Raw genomic sequence first — 12,417 nt, 5'->3', positions numbered from 1 at the left:
CAAATAAATCTATAGATTTTATTCAACCAGCTGTTAGTTATAACAAATTATATTTCACTAAAACAAACTAAATATTTTAAAGACTGCTAAAAAAAATAAATTAGAACATCTTTATTATTTTACATTATTTTACAATGTGTATTTAAATAAACTCTCATCCTCTTACCGATTAAACATATCGATGGTTACAGCATTACACATAGTATAAATAAGTAAATTCTACGTATGTCATTTCATTTTCATCCAAAAGCTGAATTTGTGTCGAAAAACGCGGAAGGTTGACAGCTGTTATTATACCAAAAGCTAGAGTAGAATGTTAGCGTCGGCTGCTAGACTTTTGTAAATTTAAAACTTAATTTGCAAAAAACTGCAACCCTAAACTAAAATTATGGCTTCGTCATTCCATAGTTCTCAAAATTATCTTTATTTCAACACAAAAATCATGAAAATCCGTCAAGTGGTTGATTCAGAATCGTGAAATAAAAAACCCTATCACGTTTTAATATTGTAGATTATTGTACCAATCGTTTACGGGTATTGCCATGTTTCTTATCATTAAGATAAAACACATTTAACCTCTAATTTCCCACGCGTGGCGTATTGGAGGCGAATGACCAGTGCAATTACCACGTAAAACCCCATCAGTGACGTGCGGATAGTTAACCTCCAGAGGCCAAGGTCTAGAAGGAGGCCAGGAGGGATGACTGACAGAAGAAGCAGGAAAAACTGAGGAATGACTTTGCTCTGACCTACTCTAGGTAACGATGCCATCTTGAGTCAGCTGAGCAGGGATGAGTTTTACAAGCATTTACAGCCAATCTGGACTTTCAATTTAGTTTTACGGCTACTAGAGAGTGAGCAGAACATTCTGAAGGCATTCGGGAGAAATTGGGGGCAAAGGAAGCATTATTTTGGCATTCAAAGTAGCTGACTCCATATGTGTGCAAATTTAAAATATCCAAATGGCACAAAATATTGTCTCTCATTTAAAAAGAACTAATTTTTTCAAACGGTTCAAGTATGTAAATATGTGATTATACTCTGTATGATGGAACCTGTCAACTCTTCGTATTCCTGAGGACTGGCGAATGGTTTAAGGTTCAATGCTTATGTCAGTCCGAGGTAGACGAAGGGTCAAGGGACAGGATCCATCATGCAGACTACATCTCCCTGTGGTTTCTCAGGGTAAGTTCTAAAAGTCTTTCAGGAATACAGTCCTGGAAGTTCCTCAAGTTTCTACCACTTAGGGTTCATCAAAGCTGTAAAGTGTAATATCTCTAAATGTTGATCTCTATGGAGTCTCTCAAATTTCATATGTAAGGGGTTCCTTCAAGGTTCATCTCTTGAGTCCATGAAGATTTGTCTTTATGGAGTCCCTCAATGTTAATTTCTTCGAGGGTCCTTCAAGGTTCAACTAGAGGGATTCCTGACGCTATTACTATTTTAAGGATTCGTAAAAGCGTGAGAGTGTATTGTCTCTTGATGTTTATTTCCATGGGTAAGGTTTAACTGAAGGGGTCTCTCAAATCTATACCACTTTTAACGCCTTGTAAACGCTTAAAAATGTGGAATCATTTAAGGTTAATCTCAATGGGATCCCTCAAAATTCAACTAGGGGTCTTTCAAGGATCTCTTTACGCACCATTTCGTTCCTCAAGGACCCACATCCTCTAGGTTCATTTTATTTGGGTCCCCCAAGGTTAAACTGAAAGGGGTTCCCCAGGGATACACTCCCGGGTCGCCGAGTCAACTTTCCTTCGCGCTGATCTGACAACTCTCTGTTATGCAACCTCGTTTCCGCCACCTGTAGTATCATTGTCCCCCCTCCAGGATCTATCATGCTCCATGCTCCATGCTCCAGTCGTGCATGTGCGCTCACCACCGCTAAGGATACGCGCGACGTACTAACGCCGTCGCACCGCCGTTGTGCACAACCATTGGATTACTTTTTTCTAAGGTAACACTTTTTGTTCATTAATGTTGAGTGAAGGTAATAACCTTTCACAATAGTGAAAGTTGTTGGGGTTTACACGGGGTGTATAAATAAAAGGGTGATTATTACTTGATTGTGGATTTTTTGCTAATGCATGATTAATTTTTCATAAAATTAATGTCAATAAAAAAAACTATTGAATTAATTTTTTACCACCATTTTAAATTATATTTATATTATCTTTTAGCGTAGTTTAGTATTTAACCTGTTAAATAATTCAGTAAACATATACAGTTTAATTGCACATACAATGTTTATTATTAAAGATTACTTTATTCAAACCTTTTGCTTTGTATTGATTTGAGACTAAGCAACGATATAATTACCTTGGCTAGAGAGTTTTAATTGAGTTTTAATAATTTTTAGCTGTGGGCCCTATCATTTAATACATAAAATTTTACTTTTTTCCAGTTACGAGTTATGATTTTCAATTAAGCTGTGGACATAAGCTCGACTTATTTCAATACAAATACTTAAAAGTATAATTGTAGAATAAAGTATGAAGCTAAATACGATATATATCGTTAACATTTTACTCCCTATCACATTATTACATCATTTAAACGTAAATTTATCCTTTACCAAACATGAAAATGACATTTCCACACATTTTTAGCTATCAATATTAAAGAAGAAGTTGCACAATTCAGTGGTTATGTCACGGAACTTCTAACCTGAAGATTCGAGTTCGAATCCTACTAAACGCCAATGGCTTCACCTTTGTGAACAAATGGTTCTGAACCTACCTGCAAATCCACCTACTGTATAATCAAAAGGTTGCCGGTTCGATCCTGAGAAAAGGCAGTAGCTTTTTGATGGTTCGAAACCGGGCCCAGCTGTTCCTGATCATTGGGCTTTGACTAATGAACAAGCTGATCTTATAGTCAGTAACAAAGCTACACAAATCATCTCACAACACTCTACACTCATCCTACACTCATATTTGGGTTAAAATACTAACTTAGGGGGCGTCCCCATCTCAATTAATTGATAATTAGTTTACTGTTTGGAAAATATAGAACTCATGTGAAAAGAAGTTCCTGTGCAGGAAAAGCCCTTTCTCCAAAGTCAGAGGATACTTTTCACCATCTAATTCTAAACTAAATATTATCGTGACAACATCTCTATCTTCATAATCTATGATCTACTGATAGCTATTACCTCACACACACACACACAGACAGGACAAGTGTGTCAGTGAGTGTGAAGGATCTGGTTTTGGTTTTGTAGGTGATCCAATACTTCCGCATGTTTCCGCCTATGGATTTACTATCGCGAGTTGTTCGCGTACTTTTATTAACCTGATAAACATCCTGTGTATACCTTTCATCTTGCTGTAATATGAAGGTAAATCTTAATCCCTTTTACAATAACAAATCATTATGTTTATCGTGATTTGGCATGACGATTTTGCTCAGAACAACACGATCATTGTTGAGGATTTGTAAAACAACGGGAGTGTTCTCAATGGTATTTTAGGAAAAGATTAAACTATTTATAGCCAATGAATGAATAAATAAACAACAGTTTTTAAAGATTCGCCCATGATGTTAACATTAGAAGAAGAGAAGAGGTTGCATGACAAAAATACATGTTTAGACATTACAAACTAAATAAAAAATTCACAAAAAAAAAATACATTCCAAAACATATAACAATCTTTTTTTGCTTAAAATACCAACAATTTGTAAATGTGGATCTTGGAAGATACATAACTTTTTTAACTTTTAATGCTGTTTCGTTTCGGTTTCCTTTTGGTCTCGATATTCTTTATTGACTTTTATATTTCATATTGTTGCGTACTTCATATTCATAATATAACATTTGAATATCACACGACCACACGTAGAATAACGATAGCTTGGATTGTATTTTTATTTTGATGACTACAGTGTTGTTAACTTGGTGCTGCATTTTAGTTTAATAAACTTCAATGGATTATTATTAACTAGTAATTTTCTCTGAATAACGTGATTTATTAATAGAAGGTTGTATTCATATCCATAAGAGTTAGTGTATGCTCTAAACAAACGATCAATATTCATGTTTTTACGTATAAATTATTCGATCGTACCCGATATTAATTTTTCCTCCCCATATAAAATCGGATTGGTTTTGTCAACGAGGTGCCATTTTGCATTTAAAATCATCAAACAGCCTAACAATGAGAATAAATAACAGGTTTTAACGTGTTGCATTTTTGAAATTTAATAAAATACCAAAATAAATTAAGGGACGAAAAATGATTGTGAAAAACACACACACAAAATCTTACCCAATTATACTTTAGAATAGTTAATAATTTCTCTAACTGACGAGGTAGTTTATAAATTATCGCTCCTTAACACAATTAGTTCCGGAGAGAGCTTAGGAAAGTGTCAAAACGGCTCACGACTGTGTTTCCTTATCGCCGGCTACATGATTAAAAAAGACCACAAATTGGCGGGTAAAACGAGACCAAAAATGGCGCGTAGTTCAATATGTCATCTCGTGTTGACAGCCAGGTGTCAAGCTGATTATGACAAATTTAACACTCTACGTCATCGACCTTGACCATGAAGAACTAGTAATATATTAGATGTACGCTTGAATTTATTATTGTTGGTTGCCATGTGGCTTATTAATCTGTGAAGTTCTAATAGCAACATCTTTCTAAGCAACATATTTTTTCTACAGTTACGTGACAAAGTGGGCTTTCTTGTACTGATTATATCACGCAAAGTAGCAAATTGCTGCATTTACTTGCTTTTGCAACACTCATTTTTACTTTTACTGCACTCATTTTTACTTTTTCCACACTCACTTTTTTTGCCGCACTCCAGTATTCCAACCAAACGACAAGAAACAGTATGCTTTTATTAGCAATACGATTACACTTGAAAATAAGTTGGCAACACTTATATTATGACTACGATCAGCTGGTGCAGCGTTTCCCATTTCGTTCAATGTTTGGATTTATCCTAACCTAAAAAAGTGTTGCACAATGTTTAAAAGACTAATTATTTTATGCTTTATAGTAACTGAAGGGAAAATAAAATGTGTAACGCGAGTGCAAACGGCCTTTGTCCACTAGTTAGCACTCTTTTTTGTCGTACTCCAATGACTCCAGTATTCCAACCAAACAACACAAAACAGCGTGCTTTTCGATTAAAAGCTATGTGAATTTTGCTCTAAACAATCACATAGTCCCTATAGTTGGATAAAGCCTACAGCCACACACATGTTATGCAACATTACAGGGTGAAATTCCTTATCTCAAGTTGGCCACACTGGAAGAGTTACGAGAGACACGCACATTACGTTCTATGCTTGGTTGTGGTTCTATCATGACCATCAAACCTCACGAACCAAGGCCTACTCTCGCAGGTATCTAGTTGAAATGTGTATGTAGTGACTGGGTAGCTCAGTGGTTGTATTGCTCGCCTAGTGATCAAAAAGGTCGCCGGATCAATCCCGAGAAAAGTTGACAGCTTTTTGATGGTTTAAAATTGGACCCAGCTGTCCTTGATCATTGGGATTTCAATAAATGATACTGACTAATGAAACAACTGATTTTAGTCAGTAACAAAGCTACACAAGGCATATCTTTTCATTCTACACTTATTCTTCACTCAAATTTGGGTTAAAATACGCACATAGTTCCAATAATGATAATGACAATGACTTGAAACGGTTATGTAACGATAAATGTTACATTTCACAGCTCACGATAGAGGCTATCAAATCACTTTGTATAGTTTCCCATTTTCCAAAAGACATTTCAGCCTATTCACTTAAACAGCACCGATTCAATCATCAATTTAAGTCTTGCTAAACCACGGAATCTAACCGCTTATACAATGGGTAGTTCAATTTTATGAGTGATCTACAAGAATAAACCACAGGTCTTTGGAGCTTCCAGGGTCTGAATTAGCGCAATTGCTGACATCGTTGGTTCCGCATCCTGGTCATTTCTGAATTTACTTTCTCTTTGATAAAATGTATGCCCAGAGGTGGTAGAGTCGTTTGACTACGGATGTAATGGTGACAATAGCAGCTACTTTGACAACTACAATTTCCTTCAACATGTGTCATCACATTGAGATCTTAGATATCTCGATGGTCAGGCTAGTTTGCAATTTATGGTATTGCAGCAACCGCAAATTGAAAAGATAAGGATTTCTGACGACGGGATGCACTATGTTGGTGGTATTGCAGAATTTCGTTGTCTTCTACAAATATTGTACAATGGGTGTGGTTTTGATGAGTGGTCATGAAAATTGAAAACGTAGGTTAAGGTAAAGGGTGATGGAAAATATAAGATAGATTTAGGAACATTTTGAATGTGTAGCTAACTTTTGAATGGTTCAGAAAATCCCCTCATGGCGACGTATTTATTACTGTAATACAGTATTTATTTAAGACCTAAGTCCGAGATCTGATTTTCTTTAAATGCGTTTGTGACTCCCTTCAACGGAAATAGATTAGGAGACGGAAATTCTTTCCACCAAAAAACTATTTGAGTCTTTTGGCTAGAATCGAAAATGAGTTGTGGTCTGCAAGTCAAAAGACGATAAGTTCAGGCTTGAAAATAAAAACTACTTTCATCTTCAAATCATTTCATTGCAAGTGTGTCATGATCACACCTATTATTAGGACCCCCAAATTAGAAGTCATCACATAGCAATTAGAGGTTCCACATTGTCTTTGTAGCTATTAACTTTACATATTTGCAACAAACTCTTTACATTTCACATCTTCGGCAGAACTGAAATTATGTGTTCAGAATTACCGTCAGTTTTAAGCCTAGGCTGCAACTGTTGCAGACAGTCTCGAAATCTTCAATTACAACTATGGTGAAATGCGTGCGCTACTACAGCAAACTGTGCAAATCATGTACTGGGAATTTCCACCTCTAACCTACATCTCTGATAGCTTCATCACAGATACCGATCTGCTTTGATGTGAATATATCTAAACTTCATTCAATGAACATACTTTAATACTTTACTTTGAAATGGCAACCATACGAATGTAGGCATTTTAAGCCTAATGTATGGAGATGAGTGTAGGAGGGGTGGCGCGATCTTGTAGTCTTGTTGACTAAGGCCGACATATTCCTTAGGCACAGCTGAAAATTAATAGTCCATACAGCCAATGGCAACTAAGGGGCCTATTTATAGTGGAATCCGAAAGTAACATACTTGTAATTAACGATTTGGTCTAATTATCAGGATATAACTTAAGTTAGGTTATGTTAAGTAAGGATAGGCAAGGGTTGGGTAAGGGTAGGTTAGGATGACACGTAAACAAGATTAACCCTTTTGCCGGCAACTCACCCCTACCTTGCTTGGGCTTGGCGCAACTAAGGAACATTATGGACCCTCAGAGGGCTTGGTGCAATTAATACACGACCTCCTGAAGCACTACGTCTAATGTTTATCTTCCTTGCTACAAAATTATAGAACATCAACACAAACAGTGCATCAGTGTACTTCTAACCTAACTCAAGTGATGCAACTAACTGTACACTTCAATGTTGCTTTCTAGTCAGGAGCTGAGGGGGGTTGAGCATGCATGAAAGTAGTACGCAATGTTATTGCTGATTATTGTAATATGGACTGTGGTGATCAAAATTACGTATGTCGCCTATTTCAAAAGTGGTCGATAAGGTGGGGGGGAGGGGGCAAACATGGCGGTTTGCGCTATGCGTTAAAACACTGATAGTTCGAAAACGGTAAAAGATAGATCATCGGTTAAAACGTCGTTGTAATCCTAAAAATGTGGACAACAATAATGGTCATTGGGTCCGAGGTCGTATCTCTATAAATAAACAAGTTATTGTATAAAATATGTAAAAATGGACTTTTCGTGTAGATTTTTTACCGAAAGTAGAATTAATTTGTGAGTGTCGCAAAGAAGTAATATCAAATATCTTTGCTGATAGTTGTAATATGGACTGTGGTGATACAAAATACGCATGTCGCCTACTTTTCAGGTGGTCGAGAACTTGGGGGGAGGGGGGCAAAGATGGCGGAACGCGCTATACATCGAAATGACTGTAGCTTGAGAACGGTACGAGATAGGACATCGGTTAAAACGTAGTTTTGATCCAAAAAATATTACCAATAGAAAAGGTCATTGGGTAAAAAGTCGTATCTTAACTAATAAAAAAGTTATAACAATAATAAGTTTAACAAAATCTACATCGTACAGCTATTTTTTTCGAAAATCGTATGGATTGTTGATAAATAATAGTGTAATTACTTAATTACTCGGCTAAATATTAACTAGATGCATTTTCTTATAAGAAAAAAATATATTATTACGAATACACTTGGTTTAAAATGTAAAACACGGCCTCCAAACTACATATAATACTTGGGGTTTCGCCGCAATCAAATGCATAATACAGACTACCACTACAAATCCAATTTTAATTATTATAATGTTGAAGGTTATTACAATATGATTATGTAACAGATTCTTATTTAATACAGTTATATGAAATAAAAAACATTACTACAAAAGTAAATACCTTATATTAAAAAATACGGCAAATCTCTTCATTCTATCCATAACAATTACACTGGTTGTTCATATTATTTGTTGAATTGAAATAGGTACCTTTTTAATTTCTCTTAGCACCTGTAATACAAATAAAAAATTGTAAATATTTTCTTTGATACAAATGTATGTATATACATCTATATATAATTAATGCATGAGAGTGGTCAAGAAATTTAAAGTTTATGGTGTTTATATTTACAATGGAATTAAACTACTGTATATTATATTTCATATTTAATTATTATCTTATTTGTTTTATTATTTATTTATCATTATTTCATTTATATACTCAGTGTATAATGAAATACAAAATACAAGCAATCGTTATTTTAAAAACAGCAGCAATTATAACGCAACCTAACGGACGAACCCCAAGGCGTTTGGAGGCCGTGTTTTACATTTTAAACCAAGTGTATTCGTAATAATATATTTTTTTCTTATAAGAAAATGCATCTAGTTAATATTTAGCCGAGTAATTAAGTAATTACACTATTATTTATCAACAATCCGTACGATTTTCGAAAAAAATAGCTGTACGATGTAGATTTTGTTAAACTTATTATTGTTATAACTTTTTTATTAGTTAAGATACGACGTTTTACCCAATGACCTTTTCTATTGGTAATATTTTTTGGATTAAAACTACGTTTTAACCGATGTCCTATCTCGTACCGTTCTCGAGCTACAGTCATTTCGATGTATAGCGCGTTCCGCCATCTTTGCCCCCCTCCCCCCAAGTTCTCGACCACCTGAAAAGTAGGCGACATGCGTATTTTGTATCACCACAGTCCATATTACAACTATCAGCAAAGATATTTGATATTACTTCTTTGCGACACTCACAAATTAATTCTACTTTCGGTAAAAAATCTACACGAAAAGTCCATTTTTACATATTTTATACAATAACTTGTTTATTTATAGAGATACGACCTCGGACCCAATGACCATTATTGTTGTCCACATTTTTAGGATTACAACGACGTTTTAACCGATGATCTATCTTTTACCGTTTTCGAACTATCAGTGTTTTAACGCATAGCGCAAACCGCCATGTTTGCCCCCTCCCCCCCCACCTTATCGACCACTTTTGAAATAGGCGACATACGTAATTTTGATCACCACAGTCCATATTACAATAATCAGCAATAACATTGCGTACTACTTTCATGCATGCTCAACCCCCCTCAGCTCCTGGACTATTCGTTATGAAACTGTCTGTAAGTAGTCCACTCCAGTAGATGTTCACTCCATCCTCCATCCACTATATCCTCCATCCTCCATAATCCAAGATGGCTGCTGGGCTGCAATCACCATTACTCTACTACGGTAGCTTTTGCACTGAAGATCCCAGCTCTTGCACAGTTCTGATTGTAGATGTATTTTGTAATCTGCTTGCTTTCCCAATTTCCCATCGGCTAAGCATGTTCCGTTATAATAAAACAATTACGTTCAGATCAAAGTGTATCCGAGTATATTTAACCCCACATTTATGTAAGGGTAGAGTTCCATCATTTACAATAGTTTCGCTATAAATTTATTCCTCTAAGTTCAGCCCAGAATTGTTTTTCACATTTCAGGCTAAGTCTGGAGGGAGTCGCGACTTACGGCATTATTATTTATATTAAGTCCATTGGTGATCTGTCGGGATTTGAACCCTGGACCACAGGGACCGAAGTCCCACGCTCTACCACTAGATATGCTCGCTCCCCATGATTTACAAGTGTAGGGACTATGCATGTGTCTATAAGTCATGTTTATAATGAGTATAAAAGAACGTATAATTAATTTATAAGTAAAAGCTTATACTCTGCTTGTTCAACTTGTGCTATCAAAGGTGTTGCATTAATTGCACCAAAGAATTCCTTAAGTGCGCTAAGCCCTCAGAGGGCCCCAAAAAATGTTCCTTAGTTGCGCCAAGCCCAAGCCAGGTAGGGGCGAGTTGCCGGCAGAGGGAATTTCCTTGTTTACATGTCATCCTAAGCTAACCTAACCTAACCTACTCAATTATACTGTCAAAGAGGGCCACCACTTGGTGAAGTTAATTGCCGTATCGGGTGGCTCCCTGAGTAAAAGCGCAATTCAGGAATACCTGACCACCTAACTCAGGTCAGTTGGCTCAATTAATGCTTGCCCCTATCAAAATGGGTGAAGCTATCAAAAGGAACGCCCATCAATAGTGTCATAGGTGTGAGGAAGAAGAATGTACCAGACGGTAAAACAATGTAGTCGCATAACCTGTTGAGAGGGAAAGTAGTCTCAGGAAATACCAATCTGCTTCCCCGTGACAGGGAAATATTACCGTCGTCTACACGGACGTTGAGACATTGACACCGTTGACTTTGGATACTGCAAATAGAATTATACTTGGGGAGCGAGCTGGTCTAGGGGTTAGAGTGTGGGCCAAATCCTGTCAAATCTCCAATGGATTTTATCTAGGTTATATTGCCGCAACCCCTAGGTCTAGCCTGAAGTAATGTGAAAAACAATCCCGGGTTCGTGCCTAACGTCCAAGGAAAAAATAGACTTATACAATTGCGATATATTAATCTTGTTGTTTGTGTCTCATAATTGATTGCGTTGGAGTAGGCAAAAAATAAAAGTAGGTTTGGGGTAGTTAAAAGAGGCCCTACTCATACCCTATTTTAGGGTAAATTCTCATTTTACACATAGAAGAATCGATCGACCCAATAATTGTATTGTGCACTTTACTCCCAAAATATAATACCTCGAATGAAAATTTGCATATTTACCAGTTTAATTAGGTAAAAGTATTATTAAATTTAGTGATATTATAATTCCAGGAGCTTATAAATAAATTTATTCGTTTGAAATAGGTTTCCTGGTTGTACTCGATAAATTCCCAAAATATTAGGAATTCAATTTAAAACCCATCAATTAAAGCCTCCCCTTACAAACTAAGGAAATTTAGATCATCCTTATGGATTTGACTTGAGGCAGTTTAAGGGTATTTTACGCCCTGTGTACAAAGAATTGTGTGTTTGATTGTCATTTGTTTCTTGCTATCTTATCCATTACACAAATCTTGCAAAAAATATACTATATAAAATATAACTACTGGTTGTTCTCAGGAATTGCTATTTCACTGTAAGAAACCCATTGTAATATTTACCCTAAAGGCAAACGACATTTTGTCGATAAGCTTGCCCAAACATTCTGACAACCAAACTTAAAATTTTGCAATAGGAAGATATTATACTGTTTAAAAACGCATGCTGTTAACCAAACATTCGCTACACATCACTCTTTAAACATTCTATCTGTGCCAAATAACGAGTAAAATATTTGTATAAGCGCTTCAAAAGAAGAATAACAACTGATAAAGTTTATAATAGAAACTACTTTGGAACGGCAATGATCATTGTAACATTGAACAAAACTAAAAAAAAAACATTTGATACATCCACAATCATGTTTTATGTGTGTAAGTTTTACAACATTGCAAAATCACGAACACGTAAATAGCAAAGCAGTTTGGAAACGGACAAATTAAGGGCCGTTAAGTTTAATTGAGTTGGCTTATTGAATTAATTCGTTTTAGGATGAACAAGAAGAGTCGGTTGATAAGGTAATTACGTGGTTTTTCGTAATGAAGGTTAGGTTACATGATGCAAACAGCAATTATAAAGCTGCACGTGGCTACTGGCTAGGCTACATAGTAAAATGGTTAATAGAGGCCCTACGTTTGGTGATTAGTATAATAGAGGAAGATGTTTAATGGAGAATAAATTATCACCATAGCGTCGGATATACTTGGGTAATATATTTCGTCCGTTGTATGTTGTTTAGTTCCAATTCTCAATAATTTTCAAAGTTAATGTCCCTTTAATTAATTTTCTCGCTAATCCGCGATT

The 12,417-nt window shown here is 35.8% G+C and overlaps 1 protein-coding gene across 1 annotated transcript in view; it reads left to right on the top strand.

Annotated features, from left to right (window-relative positions):
• Nucleotides 1-1,877: 1,877 nt before the first annotated feature.
• Nucleotides 1,878-12,417, top strand: part of LOC128994833 (elongation of very long chain fatty acids protein 7-like) — a 28,646-nt gene continuing 18,106 nt past the window's right edge. Inside the window, exon 1 of the mRNA XM_054419639.1 lies at nt 1,878-1,957. The gene's annotated coding sequence lies outside the window, so the exon portion shown is untranslated. The remainder of the gene's footprint in view (nt 1,958-12,417) is intronic.

This window comes from Macrosteles quadrilineatus, unplaced genomic scaffold, assembly GCF_028750875.1.
Source record: "Macrosteles quadrilineatus isolate MER2022 unplaced genomic scaffold, UCM_ALF_1.0 Scaffold_5__1_contigs__length_97177068, whole genome shotgun sequence".
NCBI lineage: Eukaryota > Metazoa > Arthropoda > Insecta > Hemiptera > Cicadellidae > Macrosteles > Macrosteles quadrilineatus.
This window is presented reverse-complemented; position numbering and strand designations above follow the sequence as displayed.